The 24,940-nt window shown below is 39.8% G+C and overlaps 1 long non-coding RNA gene across 3 annotated transcripts; it reads right to left on the bottom strand.

Annotated features, from left to right (window-relative positions):
* Positions 1-4,898: 4,898 nt before the first annotated feature.
* On the bottom strand, positions 4,899-23,288 carry LOC122994613. 3 transcript variants are annotated; one of them, XR_006406638.1, is made up of 5 exons: positions 23,083-23,288; positions 21,613-21,710; positions 10,188-10,295; positions 8,129-8,277; positions 4,899-5,503 (listed from the first exon to the last, which is right to left on the bottom strand). It is a non-coding gene; the product is annotated as an uncharacterized LOC122994613 (long non-coding RNA). The 3 variants fall into 3 exon arrangements; XR_006406637.1 differs by having other exon boundaries at positions 21,613-23,288; XR_006406636.1 differs by lacking the exons at positions 21,613-21,710; positions 23,083-23,288 and having other exon boundaries at positions 10,188-11,144.
* Positions 23,289-24,940: the final 1,652 nt, after the last annotated feature.

Here is a 24,940-nt window from a genome sequence, read left to right as displayed (position 1 = left end):
TTGTTATTTAAGTTTGCATTTTAATGGTTTTTTTTTTTTTGCTCTTTTAGAAGGCATCTTATTTCATGATGTACTTTTTTTTTAATTATAGGCAAATATATATTTTTATTTTCCTTTTTTCTTAGATTAAATCCTCATTATCATTCTTTATGTTATTTTTTTCAACATCTGTCAGTCAAGATATGTATTTCATGTCTGTTTCAAGAAGCTGATGAGATGTTCTGTGGTACCTTTAATTTTTGTTTCTGTAAAACATGTTTAAGTGTTTAATTTGGGCTCCTGACTGTTGTTTTAAGACACACTTAATAAACAGTGAACCCTTCCTTTAATACATCATCATCATCATATGATGTGAGTCAGAGATGCAGAACCAGTCTTTCCTGAGTTGCTTCGCGTCATTTCACACCTCAGGAGGCAGCGGTGTTCACTGATCCTCAGCAGAATATTGACGAAGTTGTAATCTGCAAACAAGTGAAGTCAATGAAACGTTAAAACAGTCACAGTTTTCTCATTAGCTGGAAGATGGCCACTGATTGTCTGGCTGCTTTGGGATTTTTTTTTTTTTGTGTGTGTGCAGTGAGTCAGAACCAGTTTGTGAACAGACAACAGACTCTTCATCAGTTCAGACTCTTAAGGATGCAACTGCGTTTCCCTCCAGTTCCCCAACCTTTGATCCAAAGAACTGATATTTGGTGCTTTAATCTTTAAATTCTCAACTTTTTCCATTAAGATCAGTGGTGGAAAAACTGTAAGCACACAAAATAAAACTCTTTCTACCAATATCATGATGTTTAGTGTTTAAAAATCCACATTCAGAGACGTGAAACTTGCTTCAAGTGTCTGATTGTTAACATGTGACGCTGCTGTTTCCATCCTGGTTTCTTTTAACACAAACCTTGACCAAAATAAGATGCAAAGCCTTGGGAGCAGATTGTTCTGGAAGATAAATCTGATGATAATAAAAGGTGTATCGGAGGATGTTGCAGCCTCTGAAGGAACTATACTATACTGTAATATACTGAACCACTTGTTGAAGCAGCACAAAGGAAAGAAAATCAAATAATAGAAAAGTCAAGGACGTGTGCAGCAGAAGAAACCACATGAAGAAGAATAAAGAAGCAGTTTTAAGTGAATGAGTGGCCTCTATTTTTCAATGCAAGTGATTTATAAAAAAAAAAAAAATGATGGAAATGTAAACTAGAACTAAACACCAACGCCTCAAAATGTCTGGATCCAGTGTAGTTCAGGTTGTGGGTTTTTAATTATGCAAAACAGAGATCATTACGTATTGATTTGATTCAGGATAATGTGGAAAATTTTCCCCCAAAAACTGAAATATCTCATTAAAGTTATGAAATAAGGGGAATCTGAGAGGGTTTATAAGAGACTAGCTTTGAAGTTTCTTCACTGAGAGATTAGTTACAGTGTTCAATACTGTGAAATGTGCAGTATTTTACTAAAAATGACGTTATTCATGTATTCATATTATGGAGAAAAGCTCAGTGACAGAAGGCACAGGAAAATAAATACCTCTGTTACATCAGCATAAAAGAGAAAAGACTATGTGGAGCAATTCACATCTGTAGTTCAGAACAACACACACACACACACACACACACACACACACACACACACACACACACTTTAGCTTTGATTGTTTATCTGGGAAACCTCCTTCACATAAAAGAGAATGTAAGATGTGTGTATTTTATAGCAAACACTCATAAGATGCAATCAATGTTTCCTACTGTACATCTCTCTCTCCACACACACACACACACACACACACTCTCTCTCTCTCTCTCTCTCTCTCTCTCTCTCTCTCTCTCTCTCTCTCTGCAGGGCCCAGAGGTGGAGGTGGAAAGTGCTGTGGAAAGCCTCACTTTGTGCTTCAAAGGGCTGCGTGGGTGGAAGACAGATGCCTGCGGTGAGCTGCTGCAGACTCATGAAAAGGACCCAACTGCTGGAGTTTAACCTCCAGTGAAACGTCCTCAACTTCCAACGACGACAGCAACGTCTATCTGACAACGAGCCCGAGAACACAGTTACGCCAGAGGAGAAGAGTGTGATTATACACACATCATGTATTATAGGTGCATCGATGGAGAAAGTACGCTGAGTCCAAAGTAAGCAAACAAATATTTTAATAGGGATGCGTTTTGATAGCATTTCATTGAATTCCAATCTGATCTTTGTGTGTTTACCTTTCAATCCAACTGTTTTAGCTGGGCCACAACTTCCCATATGAGCTAATACATTACTTTTATCCAAAGCGACGTACATATGAGACTGATACAACACAAGCAGGGATCTAGTCAGGAGACAACAACACCAGTAAGTGTCATAAAGCTGAAGTTTGGGCCCGATAGGACGTAGATGCCAACAGGCAGCTCAACAAGGCAATGATAGAGTGCATAGAAGCATGTTTTTTTGTTTTTTCTCTCTCTACAGTCCATCAAGTGCAGAGGTGTTCATGAAAGAGCTGGGTCTTTAGTCTTTTCTTAAAGATTGAGAAGGACTCTGCAGATTGAACAGAGTTTGGTAACTTTTTTGAGTTTCATTTTGGTTTTTGAGTGTTTTTTTCTCCCCTTGACAGCAAAAATAAAGACTTCAGAGCTTCAGTTTGGGACTTTTCTGCTCATCGTCTTGACGGGTATGAGGGTGTTTTCCTCTACATTTTAAATTATGGCGCATGTTAAGACCACAGTTTCTACTTTTGGACCTTTTTACTTGTGTTTTTACACCCAGAGGAGCTTCATTCACAGTGTATTTAGCCAGTGTTGGAACAAAACTAAGCACATTTACTCAAGTACAGTTTTGAAGTACTTGTACTTTACTTGAGTATTTCCATGTGATGTTACTTTCTACATTTCAGAGGGAAATATTGTACTTTCTACTCCACTACATTTATTTGACAGCTTTAGTTACTTTTCAGATGAAGATTTGACACAATGGATAATATAACAAGCTTTTAAAATACAACACATTGTTAAAGATGAAACCAGTGGTTTCCAACCTTTTTGTCTTTTGACGTCTTACAAAAAGCAGTGTGTAGTCGGGGTCACATTTCACATGTCTATGAGTTGTTAACAGCTCCACCAAATAGTGATTTTTCCCTCTAAACTTCTCACATGCTTTCATTTCAATAAATGTTCAAATGATCCAATATTTCAGCAAAAATCAAAGATTAGAGAAAAAGTCCAAAAACTGAAAACAGATTTGTGTATCAGAACTTTGTTTTTTCTTCTTTCCTCTCCCATTAATCATCTCACCACCCCTCAGATTTATCTGCTGACCCTTTGGAGGGGGAACAGATGGATTTTAAGCGGCGTCAGACTTTACTTCAGAGTGATGTCTGAACTCGACCTGACAAACCCGTAGATCAACCCTGTGAATCATCTCTTTAAGGAGTGTAGTTGCTCCCGGTTTTAATAAAGAGAAGACGTTTGGGTGTGAAGAGCAGAGGAGGGTTGGGCAGGTAAAAAGAGTCTCAATCATCCATAAACTTGTCTGTGTGCATTAATTACTTTGTATGTTGTTGCTTTAAACTTTATTGGTACAACACCTTACATACATGAAATGCAGCTCAAGGTACAATGAGACATAAAAAACAAAAAGACACTTAAAGGAATCAAAGGTTGCACAACATTAAAAATTTAAACAGTCATCTTAAAAGCAAGATTAAAAAAGGTCTGAAGCAATATTTCCTTCCAGACTGTTGGTACACGTAGTGTCGTAATGTTCACTGAGCTCAGATTAGCAGCTCTGTGTACAGACAGACAGACTATGTGTGGAGGTGCTAAACTATTCAGAGCTTTGTAACTTAGTACTAAAATGTTAAAAGCGATTGTAAAAGAGCCAGTGAGTCAGAGTAGAGACGCTAATATGGCTGTGATGTTCTCTCTCTTTTACATAACACATAAACACAACACAATTCACAGCTCAGTTTGTCCACCAAGATACAAAAGAAGAAGAAGAATCAGTTACTGACACTCAAATTAGGTTTGTGAAAATGAAACAGACTCTGTCTCTTAGGATAGTAGTCGCTGTGTTTTCAATTTATCCCGGTGCTTCCTCCGCAGGCTGCACTTCACCTGTCTGACCAGCTGCTTCTTCTAACGGAGGCTAACTGGTTGTGCTTCCCTCCAGCCATGCTGCGGCTAACGCTCCGCTAGCCTCCCAGCTAACGTTAGCCCCGGCTCTCCGTGTGGATCCAACCGGAGCACCGAGCCCCGGTTTGTTATTCAGGTTAAAGTGGGAAGAAGCAGCTGATCTGACGGGCAGTTTGAGTGAAGTGGAGCCTGCGGAGGAAACACCGGGACCGTCAGTGTGAAACAGTCCGCAGAGGAGCTGCTATGTTCGGCTGCACAGATAGGAAACACCTTGGCTGACAGGATGTACCACTCTATTTGGCAAAAAAAACGTTTTGGTTTACAACGGCATATTATGTGCATTACCGTCACCTTCTGCTCCGAAGTGTGGACCAGAGATTAAATCCTACACATTAATCCTGTCTGTCTAATAAACTCAAAGTAAACTCTACTGCTGCTCCCACTTGACAGGTTCATTACAGTTTTAACGCTGAGCTCCTGAACTCCAGTCTTTTTCTTCCTTCATATATTGTCTTTCTTGATCATACTTAGTACAATCTATGATTGCATGTGTAATAGTCTCCTCAGCCAGCAATCCAATATCGTGCATCCCTAGATTTTTTAATACTCAGTGTCGAGTGGCTATTTTAAGGACTGCATCTTAAAGCTGAATTATTCATTTTCAGTCACAAGAGAAGAAAACATTGTGTTTGGTGTTTGTGTCCATCTGATGAATGTAAGTTTAATATTCACTCTCCTTTTAGCTCCGCTTTGGTCTCCACCAACTCCTAAAGGAAATATCTGGCTCTTACGCTGCTAAATGATCCACTTTCTTCACCAGTTAGTCTCCAGCTAACTGCTGCTGGGCAGGTAGAGTACACTGGTTTATCAGAAAACAACTGAAACTGAACCAGACAGGAAGTGTGTTGCAAATCCAAAAACACTAGGAGCTAAATGAGGATAAAAATCTCTGCAGAGTTGTTGAGAATCTTCTGTGATTTCAGCACTATGAAACACTAAAACTTGACTAAAGAAAGAACATCTGAACTCTCTCAGCTTTACATCATCTTGCAGGAGTTGCCACATGAAGAGAGTCGACCGCCTAGCTTCAACCGCTAAAACGCTACGCAAGAAGTTTCATCTGTAAAAAAAAAAGAATGACAAAGAGAAGAAAACCCGCTCTGGTTGTCGTTTCATCTCCGTCAGATGTGAAAGGTGTCGCAGCGCTCCGTCTCTCTGCCGCGGGGCCCTGTTCTTCATCACGGGGATAAAAATAGCAGCGTTCACATCAAGGTGAGACGGGAAGTTCTGGAGGAATGAAAGTTAGTAGAGAAGTAGTGCAATCGTACCTGTGACTGACTGTCAGATCAGTGCAGGGAGAGAAGTTTCAGAGACAGAAATGGATGGTTTGTCTGACAGAGAATAACAGAAGATTCAGTAACTTTAGTGATAAACATTTAGATAATTAATTACAAAAGATTTCCTCTTCCTCATCTTTGGTGCAACTCCAGCTGGTGGAGCTTTAAACGATCACTCAGCTCACGTGAAATTACCCACAATACTTATAATCATCATAAACAAGCCTGCATCTGTCAGTTTGGGTTAAAATAATACTTCCTGTGGTGGCGGCACCACATGTGATCAAATGTTAGTAGTTTTCTTCTTTAACACTTTATTATTGACAGTTTGTTGGTTAATTTGAATACACGCATGTTGGTTATTCAACATTCTGTCTTTAATATTTCTCGCTTGTGTTAAATCCTGATTCGTGTTTTGTTTCGTGGATCCGTCGAGTCCAAATAAATGGAAGATATTGACATTATCAAAAACTTGGGATACAGAACTATGATTGTTTCTATGTCATTATAAATTAATATTTTATTTAGATTCTTCAGTCAGTTCCTTCTATAGAATAATGGATTTAAATTTAAATTGCTGTATAAGTGATTATTTTTGTACCACAACTACATATAATGCTGTTTATGTGTGTATATATGTGGAATGTTTGTTGTTTTTGTTTTGTTTTGTTTTTTTCTCTGTGGGTGTGAGTATTGAATATGTGTTTTATGTTTGTGTATAATAAAAAATAAATAAATAAATTAAAAAAACAGACTTTAAGTTTATTTTTCTTGCTTTTAATAGTTTTGGTTGTAAATAGTTTCTTGATTCAAATCTTTGTTGAGATTAAGGTTAATTTGTGTTATAGAGTTAATTGTTTATTCCTGCCCCCCCCCCCCCATGCATCATTTATCAGGTCTGTTATGTTGAGTTCGGTTCAGGTTGCTGTTTGTTTAGTCGACCTCAGTTTGAGTTAAAGGGCTCTAGTTTCTGAAATTACTTTCTTCTAGTTTTTTCTATTTTCATATTTTGAAAAATAATAATTTGTTAAGTTGTAATAAGTTGTAATAAACTACTAATTTTTGCTTTATACACCTTGTGTTCTTTAGTTTTACTGACACTTACTTTGCCTCCATTTCAGCAATATTTCTTACAACTTCTGTATACATGTCGTTCATAGTGAGTATTAAGACAGACTACATGCAAACTGCCTCCAAATTACCTTCATATGCAGCTAAATTGCAACAAATGCATCATGTTTCCTCTCAACATAACGAGAAAATGTTGTTAATTAAGATATTTGGCAAGTTACAAACGTTGCGAGACAACAAACCTACAGCATTATTAAGCATTTGATGTTTATGGTTGGTTAAGGTTATAATCTTCTTTATAATACTGAAAAAGTCTGCAGTGACTTGTGACCAAAAGTGCTTTTGTTGCTTAAACCTGAACACACACAGGAAACAATTCACCCTAACAACAGTATTTCAGGGTTGACTGTTATTCTTTTAAAATGAAACTGGTCAAAATCAAAACCTTTACAGATCTGCAGCTTCAGTCTAAAGTACATAAACGAGTTGTTGCTCTCAGAAAAACTCCACAGCTGTTAGACTGCGGCTCCCGGACGGCTTCGACAGGTCGGCGTGACGAGCCGATCGGTGACATTAGAGCTGATGAGCCGAGGATGTGGCGTTCTCCCTCAGCACAGAGCGAGAAATAAACCGATGTGTCTGTGAGTCGTGTCGGGGAAACTCTGGAAACAATGAGTCATCCTCTGCAGAGGGAGAGAGGAGATGAAGGCTCTGAAGGTGTTTGAGGGGAGGGATGATGATGAGGAGGAGACACAGAGGTAACTGCAACACTTGTGGTCAGATTTTAATAAAATATCACAGCTGCTGTTATTTCCAGCTGATGATATTGTTTTTTAAGAGATAAAATGAGTGAATTCCTCACATTTGGAAGCATGAGCTTGGAGAAATCACCATATTTTACTATATTTGTCCTGTTTGTTCCCTTAATTTATCCTCTTCTCCTACAAAATATGTTTGTATGCTACTAATTAGCATTAACAAATATGTAATTACTGTCTATATTATGTTCACTAGCAGCTCTTCTTTTTAACCCAAGAAGTTTGACATCTTCATACAGCACAGAGGTCACAGAGAGGAGGTTCGGATGGATGGTGGACGTGCAAACATCAGGACATTGACACCAGAGACATCAGAGAAATATGACTTGCACTGTTGCATGCTAACGTTATCCACACGTACGCCTGCATTCAGGAGTCACCTGACGCTAGTTTAGTTCAGTTGGAGGAGGTGTGAACGGTGCAGCTGAGGCTACGCTAACGCTATGCTAACACTAGCTGCTGGATGGTCAGTAAATCCTTCCAAACTGTTCCCTGCCTGCTTGTTAAACCACAAACGTCTCATTTCCTGTTTCTACATGCAATGTGCTAAATACAAAAGATGCAGAGTGTAGATTCTGTGTAAATAGTAATGAGTAAAGTAACGTAATTGCCTTTACAACAAGTAATATGTATAATCAGTAACTGATTACAGTTTTAAATTGACTTGTCCAACGTTGTGTTTAACAGAGTTAAACCAACCAGTTAGTCTTTGTGTTGAGTTTCGAGTCTTTTTTCTTGTTAAACTGAAGCACTGTGCTTGAAAACACCTTTGATAAAACATAAATCTCACCTTTGTGTCGCAGTACGACTGTAGTTCTCACCAACCGCCAAGTACCAGCAGGTGTTACAGACCCACAAACACTGAAGCACCGATACTGGAAACATGAGAGAGCTGGAGACTGAAGATCTCAGTGATGATAGGTCTGTGTGTATTTACCCCTGAATCAATAAAATAATCAATCAATAATAAAATAGTTAAATACTTAAATAATTTGTAAATGTTTATCCACATAAAAACGAATTATTTACTCACAAGTGATTCATAATATATCAACAAATCATTAATTAATCAACTACTAATGATTTGTTCATTAATATTACATAATTGAGTTGTATTGTGTTTATTGGGATCTTATACAGTGTTGTGTACGTACTGCACCAGAGTTAGCTTACAGCTAATTTTCATCTTTTTAACTAATCATTTATAAACGACTTACAATATATTTGTTCTATGTTAACATAGTGTTATATTAATGATTTGTTCATGAATATTTCATCATTAATTAATGTCTTATAAACGATTTGCTACTGATCATTATTATAAAGTTTTACTAAACAAGGCTTCAAGGCTACATTTACATTACATGCTGAAGTCGCTCAAATCAGACTTTTCTGCCTCTAAATGACTCAGATCTGATTTGTTTCACAGAAATGTGAATAAAACAATCTGGGAAACGTGTCTATGTGATTCATATCTGATCTCTGGCTGCTGTCAGAACATCAGATTGGACTTTATGTGTTTTTTGTTTTTTTGCCCGGTAAAAACAAACATGAAGAAGAGCAACAACAGCGACGGGGGTCAATGGAGAGACGAGGAAGTTTCACGTTTGTTGGATGTTTACGGAGAAGCTTTTATTCAAACCAAACTGGAAGAAACTTATTGTGACCGCACAATTAAAAACAAAAAAAATCTGTTGCTGTTATTCTTGTACACATGCGGCTCACATTTCAGTTAAATCTGCACACGCATACAAGTTTAGGATCTCAACGGCGTTCAGACCATAGACTGTAAAAAAAAAAAATGAACGTGGCCACCATGACGTCACCTGCTGGTTTGTGGACTCCCTCCAGTTTGGCATTTTGACCGTCGCCATCTTGGTTTTTTGGAGCCAGAAGTGATGAGAAGTGACCATATTTGAATGAGAGCATTGGTCCTCAGGGTCCAAATACAGCACCTCGCACATCGCCATGGTAACAACTGGTCAATCACAATGTAGCCACACCCTGAAGCATACCCTGCTTTATCATCTATTTCACTCTTAATGGGACCATAACTTACAAAATGAACATCATGATGTATTGAAGAAGACTTGAGAGACCATAAACTCATTAGGAAACTGTTTACTGAGGTAATAAATAAAGTAAGAAGTAGCGTCATTTTCTCATAGACTTCTATACACTCAGACTTCTTTTGCAGCCAGTAGCGTCGCCCCCTGCTGGCCGTTAGAGAGAACGCAGGTTTAAGGCACGTCGGCATTGGCTTCACTTCTCAGACTTGGAGCTTCCTGCTTGGTCGACGCTGCAGACGGATACAAACTGACTATAAATCACTTTGGAGCATTAAGGCCTCTAATGTGAACGTTGTCTAACTGGTTGGTTTGGTCTCCATGCAGTGGATGAGACTTTCCTTAATGGGTCCTGAAGGTTTCGGCCACTAAAACAGTTAATTAATGGTTGTACCACAGTGGTGGTAAAATAGTGTTTTGCATTAAATATTGTAACAGTCGACACTTGCAGCACTGACTTCATATTTAAACCGTCTTTCCTGAACATTTGCTTTGATGCAAATTGAATCTGAACAAGATTTATTAGGATTTCAGGATTTATTACTTAGTTTTTATACTCTTTAAAGATTCTGGTCATGCAGTCAGACAGACAGATGTCTGTTATCATGAGGCTCTTTCACACTCCAAATGCAGCAATTAGAAACCGGTCATGACTTTAGAGAGAGACGGGGAATGTGGATAAATCACCAAGAATCAGTATAATGGAGACGTTTTCTAAGCTTTAAGTGTCTTTATAGACACAGAGAGACATGTAGATAGATGTACAGTTACCATATTTCTCACCTTAGGGGGCAGAGTTGAGCTGCTGTCCTGCTGGGAACTGCTGTCTCACACTCAACCACATCACACAGATCTCACTGAAGCCTCCACCGTGTCGGGATCAGACTGAAACTAGGCCACGAAGGGCAGCCACGAAGGGAGGGAATCCAAAAAGACCAAACAAGAAGGAGACAAGTGTTTTCAGCACATCAATAAACCACAAAGAGCGTCTGAAAAAAGTCTAGTGGAGGGGTTTTTATATGACTTCTGGTATCTTATAACATGTAAATCTTGTAAATAAAGGTCAGAAACGGTCACAGTTTCCTCACATTGAAGCTATCTCAGCGTCTCAGACGTCTCGGAGGAACATTAGTAAGATGTGATTTTACAGTTTCATACCAGAAGTTACAGGAAACCGAGCGACCCGTTAAAATAAAAGCGTCACCGAGTGTTTTCAAACAAGACGGAGGCTTTGAAGATCAGACGCTGCCAGATTCTCCGTCTGAAACCTCAATAATGAAAGAAATTCTTTGGGACGGCTCCCAGCGCCAGAAGCGTGTCATAATGGTCTCCCAGCATCGCCCCCCCCCCCCCCCCCGCCCCCCCCTCTGCTGAATCTGCTGACATTATGAGAGTGAGGCAGGCAGTCTGACAGTCCGTCAATAGCAAAGATTCTCCTCCAGCTGCTTTCCAAAGACTCCCGCTAACTTTTTACACGCCTCATTTGAATTTTTTTTTTTTTAGACATGTCAGAGTTTTGGGAAACAAAAATCAATGTCGTACTTTTTTTTCCATTCTTATCTTTTGAATTCTTTGTCAGCTCAGACGTTGCAGCCGGCGTTAAGGAGCCCTTTGATTTCTCATCCCTGAGCTAGTTGACATTTATTTCACAAACACTTGACATTTGGAAATGGGCTCCCTGCGTGAGCGCTGTGTGTGCACACTTGTAACCCCCCCCCCCTTGTCCTCTCTCTCTCTCACACACACACACACACACACACACACACACACACACACACACACACACACACACAGCGCTGTGCCATTAGCAGCCTTTGTACAGAGCAGGACTGGACTGTCTGCTGCTTTTCAGAATAAGGAGTCTGACTCAAGTTTGGACGGAAATCGACATCAGTTTCAGCCGTTGACCTCGACTTTGCGCTGAAAAGCAAACCGACAGTCTGAGGCCTTCAGTGCACCGATAAATCAATACGTTTGAATTAATTCAGGCTGGCGCTGCGACACTGACTGTAATATTTGTCAAACTGAGTGACAAGGAACCTCTTATTATGTGAATAATTTCTCTCCTCTCTGAAAAAAAGTAGAGTGATGTTTTACTGCCTCAAAAAGCATTTTAATACAAATTTAACTATTTTTCAAAGCAGAGTCTTAAAACATAAGTTTGCAATAATAAATCACACATGTTTTGTCTCTTGTGTGACCTCAGAGTTGTTTTTTTTAAAGCATGAAAACTCACTTTGTTTCAATCACAAGCGTAGCTCCAGTAGCAGCGTCGAATGTTTGAGTGTTTTTACTTGTATTGTTCATATTTTGTCGGACAAAAAAACACTTTCACACACACACACACACATAGAAGGCGAGTTTATGTTTGTGCAGCTGATTTCATACATAAAAGAGTAATTCAAAGTGCTTTTACATAATGCATCACAAACAACAGAAAAACATTCAACCAAGACACTTTTTTTCTTCTCTGACTGGAAATCTGACTTTTTCACATCATAGATGATGAACAGAAATAAAAAGTGAGTCTTGAAGGTGAAACATGAGACTGATGTCGGCCGTTAGAGGAGTTCAGCGTCACTGGAGGGAAGAGTTAATAATATATTTATAATTATAGTTGAACTGCAGAAACAAACACCAGTAATTAAGTGTATTTATAAGAAATATCCTGATTTGTGTACAGCCAGTTTTTAATATTTTTAAGAAGTATCGACGTGCTGATCAAATCCTTCATAATAAGGTAAATTAATGAACATGTTTGAATCCACACAGGCGACAGCAAACACATCACAGTGACGTTCAGGGCCGGCTCTGCACATCTGGGGCTCTAGACAGCGAACCAGCTACTGTATGCAAATATGAAATATAAAACGTATTTATTTGTGCTTCTATCAACATGATGTGCTGCAGATCTTTTACTGCTGATGAAACACACTCACTGAAACACTGACTGACTAAAGTCGCCATTTTTTTACTTCTAATTTGTTTTTGTCTGAATGCTTAAAAGTGTTGAAATTTATCAAACAGCTGTTTTTGTCCAGTAGGAGGCTCCAAACCTGCAGCATTAAAACATCTAAACCTGAAAGATTCTAGTTTGATTTTATATATATTTTACATTATTATCTATAAATCAAGATCATAATCGGTTACAGTATGAATAAAAACCCATTTAAAGTGCAAAACAACTTCGACACAAATCACTACTGTACACAATAAGTTGCAGTAGTTCAAATACAAGATGCAAAAGGTTCAATCAGCAGTTTATTAAAATCATATAAAGAGTCCGTAATGAAAGGTGAGATATAGTTTCACCTCTTTCTGTTTTAATTGAGCCTCAGTGGCTCCGTTTCCCTCCAGTTTCTGCTGCTTGTTTTGCTTTGATACGTCTGTTTGTTAGTGTATTTAAACTCATTAAAGCCAGATATCAGTATATAGTAAAACTGTAGACTGTATCTACCATCAGAACATGTATTTTTAAGTAATTCTGATTTGTATTTGTTGACATCTGTTTCAAATAAACTGAACAGTCTGCTCACCTCAACAGTATCACCTGTACTATAATTACAATGACTCTTAGATCAGTCTTTTATATGTTGTTTATGTCCTCAAGATGAACGCTGCGCCTGCTGCTCTGAGGTATAAACGCACATCAATCAGCGATGACGACTCCTCTGTTTGATGCTTCTTGCTGTGATCTGTTCTGCACATTGAAGAATTTATTTATTTAAAAAAAAAGAAAAAACCCAGACAGGTGGTGGTGAAGTGATAATAAAATAAAACCAGAAATAGATGTTGAAATCGTGCCACGAGGACAGATGTTAACACTTGGTGAGGTGTTAGCATGTTAGCACGTGTGATGTCGCTCGGAGTTAACCTCGGATGCTCTGAGCGCTCCGCTGATTCCCGGGAATCCTGACACCTGAGCTGAGAGTGTTGACAGGCTCCGAAATAACGAACGAGATAGGTGACAAAGTACAACAACGTGGCATGAAGTGTGTTAGTCAGGTGTTCTTCCACCAACAGAGCACAAAGAGCAGCAGATTGTCAATAAATCATCCAAAATCAATGGCACCTTTCTATTAATGAGATCCTTCTTGTAAAAATGAACTTTAAAAAGAGAGAGAGGAGACATATTCTGCTTTTTGTCAATATACTGTACAGATGTTGAATGTTAAATATGGTTAAAGTCCCAAAACTTGAGGTGAACGTATGTAGAAATGCTGCCTGTAAGACAAAACCCAGGTTTCAGCTGCTCTGACGCTTCGTTTGCGATGTCTTTTAACGATGTAACCTTGTCATGCACGTCTATAAGTGTGCTGTAATCTTTGTTGTTGAGGTTGTTCAGATGACCTTCACTAAATACGACACCTGAACGTCTCCTGTGTAGACACTAAAAGCTGCTTTCACTACACAGGCTGCGTAGACGACATCCTCCCACTGTTGGTCTGATGAAGCAATAAAATTCAATGTAAAGTTTTTTACCAACAGACAACACATGAGAGGGATGTTCATCTCTTCATCCAACACTAGAAACTACAATGTTGAAAATGGATCAATGAAAATGTGTTTCCCAGATTGTCAAACTTTGTGTTTTTGTCAAATTGTTTTTTTAATGACAAGAAGAATCGATCCAGTATTTCCAGAGATTCTTCACACTGGTCCCAAGATTTGGACAAACTGACATACAAAACAAATTTTAACTGAAAATGCAAATTTGACAAACATTGGAAACCTCTGGAAACGTCTCCCACTGGGAATGTTCTGCTCTGAGTTGTGTCTCCATTATGTAAGTTAGGAAAACATTCATGCAACTGAAATGTTGAGTTTTAATACTTGAACGCACAATATGTAATTTCAGCCGCTAGGCGTCTCAATCAAAACAATAACAAAAGACAGAGTGTGATGACGGTGTGAAGTAGCAAGGGATCATGGGAGTTGTTGTCTTCATTGTTAAATAACCAGTTTCACTTCGTTAAAATACTAATTAAATCTGTTTCACCTAAAAAATCATTATTTGTCCGACGATGTTTGGTGACCACCGGACTTCCTGGAGGGGCTGTTAGCCGAGCTGCTGCTAACGTTTGTCCAGTTTATTTCTCTGATAACTTAAGATCCAGACGTCCGATGACTAAAATCCTTCTTCTGGCTAAAAGATAAAGTTAAAAACCACCTAAATTTATCATGAAAATGTGGCTTAAAACTGAATAAAAGTCAATTTATAACAGTTTGTGTGGAACAACCACAACGCCGATGTATTATCTTGTATGTGTGTAAGTTACTCTTTGGTAGACGCCATTGTAGCGGACAAACACAGCGCCGCCGTATGCATCTGGTGCGTGTTTACTCTTTGGTAGAGGAGGTATGACGTCATCGACAGGCGACCAAATGAAACGGACCGTTACTTTGATTAACTTACAGATTTCTCTGGGTTTGAACATTGTTGGAATATAAAATATATAACATAGGTCTAGTTGTTTTTAGACATTTTAATGCAGAATAATTACATGTTATAGCTTTAATTGTGTGATTTTCCACGCTGCAAAGAAAACATTCCCTCCTCTGTCGTCACCACTGCAGATCGTCTTCATCTCCTGATATTATCCATCAGCCCCGGCGGTCTGGCTGCATGATTACATAATCATCACTTTGATATCATAAACACATTACAGTGAAAAGTTTCTCCTCTGGGCAAAACAAACCAACATTTCACAGTAAACACACGCCACCTCTACCAAACCCCCTCCCCCCCCCGGACCTGCTCGAGCCTCCTGTGAAGGTTTCTCTTCTCCCAGAGCTTCAATCAGCTTGTGACACAACCTGGAAGACTTCCTGCTATTGTTTTTATTGTTCTTCTAACCGCTGTAACACGCTCCACCCGAGGCTCCGAGAGGCTCTGATGTCTGACTCGAGGAGAACGTGGATGCCCGGCTGAGAAAAAAAAAAATGGCATCTTGAATCATGTCAAAAAAAAAAAAAGATTAAAAAAAAAGACGAAGCTGAGAGCTGGAGGGGTAAAAAAAAAAAAAAAAACAAGTGTATGTTTTTTTTCTGTATGTTCATGTTTGCAGTGAGAGCATCTGAGCAGAAGAGAGGATACGTGTCTGCGCTGCTGTTTGCCTTCAGGTCTCTGCTCGCTCTGCGTGTGGAGGGAAATCAGTCGGAGCTGCAGTTTTTATTGACTTATTCAAACCTGAAAGACACTTTAACTGACTGGTTTTTGTTATTTTATTCACAGCTTATTGTTGTAGATAAGCAGCAGAAAGCAAATGTATTCATTTGTTGTGTTGTTTTGATGTATTTGTTAAGAGTATTATAGACTTTAAATGAACTTACATACATACTTACAGTATTTACTGTCAATCTCGGCATGAAGAGACATGTTGAAATGGAGTTATTATTATAACAAAGGTTCAGGAACGAGACCACGCCCCTCTCTCTCACTAAATTCAATCATCCGTGTATATCTATATAAGCGTGTCTAACCCTTTCTCTCCCGTTCGTCTCAGTTCTCATGCTCATCATGTCCCCCAACCTGAGTCTGGACCCCCGGGTTCCTGGACGCTCCGGCCTCTTTGTGATTCCATTTGGTCCCCGTTCATCCCCACGCCATCGACCCGCATCCAGCCCACCGTACGCTATCCTCATCTAATCCTGAACCCTCTCGACAATCCAAATAAATCTACTTTTTATAGCGTTCAAATGGTGTCAAATGGTCTTTGTTAGTGAAAAGACCATAGAAGAAAGAATAATGATTGTTTACAATACGAACTATGTTCCTGCTCATGCTCAGTGGCCTCTGTCTTACGATGAAAATCCACAGGAAGCGAACAAATCACACAATATTGCTTCTCGCTGGTTGTTATATGTCGACTGTGGCTGACAAGGACACGGATATATTTACAGCTGTCAGTTTCACTGCATCACTTCTTGATGATTTTCACCCTCGTTTGCACAAATCCTCCCTTTTTTCACAGCTGGTGATGCTGTTATTCGTCTTTGCAGCTGTTTCTAAACAAACTAACGTGACCAAACTCCTCATGATGAAGGAACATGTCACCCAGTGCAGCGCTGTGGCTCACTGACGTGTTTTTAATAGTTTTTGGACATCAGAGGTCTACAGCACAGAGGAATAATATATATCAGGCTTCAATACACACACAACACTTGTTAGTACATCAGTTTATTGCTTGTTTGGCTCCAAACATGAGATTTGTTGACAATAAGAAAAATACAGAAAATTGCCAGACTGATCCTTTAAATTCTTACACGTGTGCAAACATCCAGCTGTGATCTGCTCACACACACACACAAACACATCAGTGAACTAATCCCGCTGTAAACAACCTGTTCTGCCACAAACAGCTGTAACACCTGGGTCACCACGACAACCTGACGCCCCGGCTGACAAGTCAAGCATTCCTCCAGTAAAAGCGCCGCCCTCCCGCTCTTCTTCTTCTTCTTCTTCTTCTTCTACTCCTTCTTCTTCTGTTGTTGCACCTGCTGCACAGCTGGCTCTCTGGCGCCGGATCAACAGCCAACACCAAACGCTCCCATTTGTGGATGGCTGATCTCCGGTGGCCTCGGCGCCACTGTTCGCATCAGTCCTCATCCAACTGTTCTCCCTCGCCGGCTGGCACTCTCAGCCCCAACACACAGACACACACACACACACACACACACACACACACACAATCTTCTCCATATTGGTTGAGTCGTCAAGCGCCATCTGCTCCCATCAGGAGCTGGTTGATTGATGCACCGCCTGTATAAAAGGTACTGGGATGACTCATCGACTCCCCGCCGCGATGGCTGCTGCTGAGTGTGTGTGTTGTTTAAGAATCATCATTTTCCTCCAGTTCTTCCGTATCTCATTCCTCCACTCGCCCTGAAAACACTCCCTCACTTATTCAAAGCTTAAAAGTTGCACCATCTTCATCTTCTTCATCAGTAACTAATCACGCCTTTACCGCAGGTTTGTTCACTCACGCAGTCAGGTGAGCGTTCAGAAGTATCTTCAAGTTTCTTCAAGTTGGATTAACAGTGATGGTTTAGCAGTGCAGTCACCTTTTCAGCTGCTCAATGACGGCGTCAAAATACGTCTCGGCTGTGAGCGACGAATGGCCGAGATAGTAAACGATGAAGCAGTTTAGATGTTCAAGACCCTACGATGGTGTGTTTATGGAAGGCAGGTGGGTTTCACAGCAGAGCAGCATTATATCTCTTCACTGAGGCTTATTTTCTTTTACAAAACATTTTCCCTCATCGAGTCTGGATAGATCGTACCGCTGTGCAAGGATCATAAAACAAACGGTGCCCTGTGGATCGTTGTAAACTTACAGAGAGCTGCACACAAGTCAGGATGCTGCAGTCAAAAAACCTCTGAGTCTGCCATCTTCGTTTCAGCTCGGTTTGGGAAACGATCGTGGATGAAAGGGTGAAAAACTGCAACCTGTTGTGGAAATTTTTCCTCGTCTTTGCTCAAGAACCACACATAGACATAAAGAAAGCATTAAATTGTCATCGTTACTTGTTGAAGCAGTTGTAGACACTGTAAAAATCCATCACATCACCAGTAACAATTATACAAATGTCCAAACACAAACAAAAATACAACCATCTTGTATTTTTGGAGAGAAAGCATGTTGTTCAGCTGGCCTTTTCTCTAAAGATTGTAAACTCAAACTAGACAGCTTTATACCTCTCCAGAAGCAAAGATAAAAACAGTCTGGTCCGTAAATGGACACTTCCACAAACCGTTACACCTCCTTACAAACAAGTATGGTCATACGATTTAACAGAGACCTCATGGTCAATCAATAACTTTAAACATGGACATCCTTCAACTTTAGCTTGTCTAGGTACCTCATGATCCACACAGTCTCTAAAACAGACAAAGAGATCTCTAGCTAACCCCAGAGGTCAGCAAGCAGCCTTCAGATAGAAACAAGTTCAAGAGTTCAACTAGACTAGGAGCAGGACGTCTTCACCAACATGTATCCCAAAAATGACAACATTACATCACATTCAGTTGATAACACACATTGACCCTTTAGTTTGAAAACATTTGTATACAAAAGATTTATAAAACGATAACCTACTTTTCAATTTTCTCTCACAAACCAAACACTGTTTCTTTTATCGTTTTGGGCGACGAGGAACCAGGAACTAACAGCTCAAGCTGAATGCAGCTTCATAAGTTACAGGTTGTTACAGGCTCTGTTCTGTATTCAGAGTTGGCAAAGTCCAATAAAATATTCTGTCTGAAGATGAAGTCAGATTTACCAAAGTTTGTTGAGGCTGTAACGTAGCTCCGGTGGACGCTTTCTCCTCCACACTCTGTTGTTTCTGATCCCACAGCTGGATATGCAGCCTCATATGTTGTCATAGAAGTCCCACATCTCTGCTCTGACATTTTATTTTAAAGGTTTTTTTGTGATAGATGCAGCTTTTCTGTCCACTTGAGGTTCAAACTTCTCTGGTTTATTGGCGGCAGAATCACAGAGAAACTCTATTTGGCCTCATATCATGACACTAGTTTTTTACCAAATATGCTGATATTTTAAAGTATTTAGTGATATTTTAGTGTTGAAGGCCTTGAAGGCAGCGCTACAGAAAATGAGGAAACATTGAACTCCAAAGTCCAAAGACTTTTGCAGCTGGATGAAGAGGGATATTTTATTACAGCGAAGGGAGAATAAAGTTTGATTTCATTCATCCACCAGGAACCAGAGGAATCAACTTGAAAATCTGTGAAGTCGTCCTTTAATCCCTCCATAGTCAGTTGGAAAAACAAACCACAGAGGAAACCTGCTGGTTGTTAGCTTCAATCATCCCTCTCTTCCTCCTCCTCCTCCTCCTCCTCCGTCTTTAATTTGTTTCCCAGATGTTTTTTTTTCATATCTGAAAGCTCCGGCCTCGTTGCCTCTGAATGCTGAGCTGTGATCAAATTCCTCATTGAGATGCAGATGAGGGGCAAAACCTGCTTCGAGCTCAGATCGTGGCTTTGGAGGCAGCTGCCAGGCTTGTTTGTTCTCCAATCCGTGATTTCAGCTCATCATCCGAAGCAGAGACTAACAGGATCTCCTCCTCCTCCTCCTCCTTTTCACAAGCAGCTGCACAGCCACTTTACCTCTCAGTGGCCTTATTGTGTTGTGTGAACCTGTGTTAAATCACACTCTGCCCAAGTGCACAATGACACTGTGTCGGTACATAATCTCTCTGATACAAAACACACTCAGAAGGCTGGAAGAACACGATGAAAATACAGAAATATATCACTGAAGTGTTTACGCTAGCACTGGAAAAAAATGAACACGCCATTTCTACTGATATTTCAAATTTGGGATGTACTGCATGTGTAGTGTCATATACTGCTTTCAGGAAATAGCCATATCCTCACAATCTATCTTTCAAAAGCTGTTTTATCAAACTAAATGTCAATGATGGAGATGGAAGTATTACATCCTTAATCAGTGGTACAAAATCACTCGAGCTGCTGACATTAATGGATGAGCGAACAAATCTTGTAACGAGTCCAACGTTAACAAAAGTTCTTCTACCATCTACTTGGCTTTTATATGCTACCAAACTATCACTGCCAACGATAAAACAGAGACATTACAACCTTAAACTGTATTAAAGACTTACTTGGTACTGTGTGGCTGCAACTGGAGGGAGCAGATTATACAGCAGATTGTTTCCTTGATTAACTGATTGATCAGAACTGATGGTGACGTCTTCAAATGTCTTGTTTTTGTCGGATCAACGGTCCAAAGATATTCAGTTTACTATCATGTACGACACAGAAAAGCTTCCAATCCTCACATCTGAGAAGCTGCAACTAGCAAATATTTAGCATCGACTTATCGATTATTCGACTAATCATTGTAACTCTGTGTGAGGGCATATGTTTGTCTCGGGGCTTTGGTGTTCTTCAGCATACAGACATTAGTGACCACATGTCTGGGAAGTTTGGAGAGCAGCGAGTCTGCACTGGATACTGGAAACTTGAAGTTTTAAGACAGTTTAAGGTTATAATGCCTCCATTTATATGTCTGACATTTAGTTTAGTAACATGTAAAAGCAGAGAAGGCGGGAGACGGTGAGGGTTTTTGTCATTCTTGACTTCTGAGAGCAGACATATGACTATTTCCTGGAGGCAGAAGAACCGGTGTAGATCTGTTACGTATCTAACTCACTTCATTCATGTACCACTTTCAGACAGTTCGCTTGGTGCTCGAGTTTGATGAGACTGTCACCTGCAGTTCGGTCAGTTATTTTGCATGTTCTTGTGTGTCAGATAATCAATAACTCAAACTCCCTGATCGAGATATGATCAGGACAAACAAAGATAACGTCAGCCTGCTTTTTTGTAAATGTATCTGACTCATAGGTGCCAAATTTATAAATTCTAATTCATTAGAATGAACAGACAGCACAAACTGCATTTATATTATATTATTCTCATATTCTGTAGCTGTTTAGTTCTTGCAGATCTGAATCAAAGTCTGAATCTAAAATTCTTGGCTCAACAGATCAATATAAGCCGAGACAAAACTCTATGGGAAACTGTGCACAACAAAGGAAATAATTAATAAACCTTGTGCTGCTCGCGATAATTTAATTTAAATAAAATGATATTGCGGGTGAGTGGTACAAAGGCAGATTGTCAAGAAGTGAGTGGAGCTGTTGGACCCAAACGCAGGCAGAAGACAGCAGGCAGATGTCTGATATGGTGTCACTCGTGTCCCTTCTTGGACAACGATTGGCCTGAAGTCACATGACCATATATCCAACCCGTCTCTGTAGACGCCCCATTGGCTGATATGTGTCTGGATGTATATGATTGGTTGTCTTGGTTGTTTTACCTTTTTTTTGACCCAACTTACTTTATTTAAATGTTGTTTGTAAGGTGTAATGATGACCCTGATGAAGGCCACGAGCCGAAACGCGTCGGTCAACTAATAAAGTTGTTCTTCATACTACAAGTGTTGCAGGTGTTCTCATCTCTCTAGACTCCTCCCCCCCCCCCCCCCCCGAGTGTTAGAGCCAATCAGGTCGGACGGCAGCAGTTCACAAGACGCACTTTTATATCAATGTACTGTCAAGACCCAAAGAAGGCCGTCAGGACACCAAAAACGTTTAATATTGGAATGAAAACAGGTTTAGCTCACAGTTCAAACTCTTCTTTGTCTAATCTCTGCTATACCTGATCTCCTGACGTCCATGTAGGTGCCCAAACTCGCCATCACCCACAGAATCGGCGCCTACATCCTGACCTACGCCACAGTGGACAGGCTGACGTTACTGGATCACACAAAGATACAGAAAAACAAAACAGCTTTAAATAAAACTGCAATAAAGGTCATAGTGGTGCAAGATTTTAAGAAAACATAAAATAATTGTCCCAAGATAACAGTTTTTTATAATTTACAACCAGTGTGACTGCAGAATCATGCACAACAGTTTCAAACATCAACAATTGCATATTTTTAGTGATATAAAACCTTGCGGTACATTTCTGAAACTAGTCAGTGTTAATATAAAGTAATGATTTGCAGTTAATGAGCAGTGACATTAAAAAAACAGCGGTTTGGTCCTTTAAGCGGCTGCTGTCTCGTATCTGTGTCACTCCCTGCTGACTGTATCTGTTGAGGGATAGCTGGAAGACAACACTGTGGCTCGACAAATAGACTGTAACATCTAATTCATGCCTTCGCAGCGCCGCTCCTCGCACTCATTCCGCATGTATATGACGAGCGCTCGGCCCCTCGAGGGCTCCTCCGTTGTGCCGGGCTAATGGTGTGCATGTGCCACAAAATAGCTTCTCGTCTTCAAAAGAGGGGCATATGTTCCCTTTTCAGAGGCCCTCAGAGCCATTTATGTCCATCTTTCTTTCCAACAAACGGACATCACAAAGTGCAATCAATGGACTAACTGCCTGCCTGTGTTCCCCCGGACCGCCGCTCCGGTTTAAATGATCCATACGTGCCGCTGCAGGCTGGTAAACACGCAGAGTAAAACAAAGACAGCTAATTGACAGTCAACATTACAGAGGTTGTATTCGTCTCAAATGTTCCTGTAGTTTAAAAAAAATAATCCAAACATTGTTTAAATGGTTTATAAGCTGTAATTAATGGGTTTATTAATTGTTAATGAATGATTTACTAGTGTGTTGGGTTTTTTTTTTAGAAAATAAGAACAACTTTTAGGTTGCCAGGTTGGGGAAAATCCCTCTCCAGCATGACACTCTTGTATTTTGAGAAGAAGGACTGTTCAACCGTTTACTTCCTGGAAAAAAAGGTGGATCAAAATGTATTTATAAGCAGCTTATTAACATTTACAACCGTAGACGTGATGGATTATTGTAAGAACCTTTTATAACCGTAGACGTGACGGCTTATTAAGAAGTGAGAGACACATGAGTATGTATGAATCCCTGGTGAGTAACAGCACAGCTAAAAAGACCCAGAAGTCATTCTTATTAATGGCTTATAAATGTTCTATAACGCATTAGTAAATGTTTTATCAACAATTAATAAAGCCCTTAATAACAACTTATAAACCTTTATAGATGATGCCTTATCAGAAAGTGCTGCTGATCATTTGTATCCTCAGAAAAATCCTTAAAATAACTTTTACTCTTTCTCCAGCGTAGAGAAATCGTTATTTATTTAACCTGTTCTCCGCATAGACTGTATATAAAGATAGACGCTGGTTTCATTGGAGCCGGTTTGGCAGAGTTGCAGCTTGTGGTCGTGATAATCTTTTCAGTTTGGAGCCAGGACCTTTATATAAGGAGTACAGAGTGTCGCCTTTCACACTGGAAACACGCCCCACACCTCGGACCCAACCACACTTGGGCTTATGTTAGCTACTTTAGCTATATTGCTATATTATTTAGCTATATTATATTGATACCTGCTAACAGAGCAGGTATCGTAATCAGGTAACAGTAAACGTAACCTTTTAAAATCCACCCGGTCGCCGGTGACCACCTTAAGCCAGTTGTAAGCAGCAGCATCAAACAGTAATGAGTCAAAGCAATCGGCACAATTTGGCCAATTGGAGATGATTGGAGAGGTTTAAGGACACCAGTGTTCCCATAAGGTTAGACCTAGAGGTCTGGGATTTTATACAGGTTAACAAGATGTAGAAGGTTCATGTTGTTCTGCATAGTTGTGGCATAAAGCATGTCCTAATTATTGTTATTCAAATATGACTCATTATAGATGAGGACCAAAAACACTTTTCTGAGTCTTATTTGAACTGATGTAGTTTAGTTTGTGTTTTAACTGCATGCTAAACGAACACATTTCCAGAAACTAGAAGATGTCACCTGTCAAATGAAGCCTGATACATGCATCATGACCTTACAGTTCTTCTATTATAAGCTTTTCCATTTGGGTGTGCCAAATAGGTGAAAATTCTATAAAAAGGGTGGATGTTAAGGGGTTAAACTTGACAATCACGGCTATAAATCAACACCCACACGGCAGACATCAAAGCTACTATAAGTCTTCAAATCTTATTAATGGAGCAATAATTTCCAAAATGACCAGCAGCACATTTATTAGAGAGCCTGAAGTTAGAGACTGAGACCAGAATGACTCGTTGAAAACAATGATTGACTCAGTATTTCTAGAGAGAAGTTGAAGCTGTTTGAAGGCTTTAGTTGCTTGATGTTGTACTGCAAGATCATTTAAAACCTCTTTATGTCTGTCACAGTACAGCGCTGCTCTGGTGACACATCGTTGGCAGCTGGATTCATATTTACAGATATCCGTTATGTTTTTGTCTGCTGATTTCTGAAAGAAGGAGTTGAAAACATTTTTGTGAATGAAACTCGACCACAAACAACGTGGAACCTTATATCGACGTTTTATTTTGAAATCTCAGGAACATTCAGCTCCTCGTGAACAAGTGAAACTCATCAGCCTGAAACCAGAGATTTAGGACAAGTTTGTGCAATTAAAAGAGTTTCTAACTTTGAACACAGGAAATAAAAATGTTCTTGCATGAAAGCCCGTCAACTCCTTCTGTCTGAGACGAACATCTACAGCAGCAGATATTATATATATTTGATACTTTACCACCTGGTTAAAAGCTTAACTGATGAAATAATATTTGTTGTAGGGACGTGAGGATAAAAACAAAGTCTTCTAAATAATAATTCAGCCCTCTACATGCTTTATACACTCAGATGAAGACTATAAATCCTTCACAACATTTCAACGAGCACTATATATATGAATCATGTTTTTGAAGCCGGCGTCTTATCACACACTAACAGATGTACCGAGCTCGCACACACTGAAGTGTTTAACCTTTCTCAGATTGACTGCCTCCAAACAGCCGCTGTCATTTTTAAAGGGGGGGGGGCGGAGGGATGATGGGGGGGGGGGGGCTTGTTTCTCAGTACGTCTGAATAAAAATATCACGGCCCGGGTGCTACTCATCGTCTCTGATAATACGGCTGGCGACGGTTGTTTTGACACCTCCTGACTTCCCTTCACCCCTCCGCGAGCTGGAGGGAG

This window comes from Thunnus albacares, chromosome 12, assembly GCF_914725855.1.
Source record: "Thunnus albacares chromosome 12, fThuAlb1.1, whole genome shotgun sequence".
Classification (NCBI taxonomy): Eukaryota; Metazoa; Chordata; class Actinopteri; order Scombriformes; family Scombridae; genus Thunnus; species Thunnus albacares.
The sequence above is the reverse complement of the archived record's forward strand: the minus strand, read 5'-3'. Positions and strand labels throughout refer to the sequence as shown.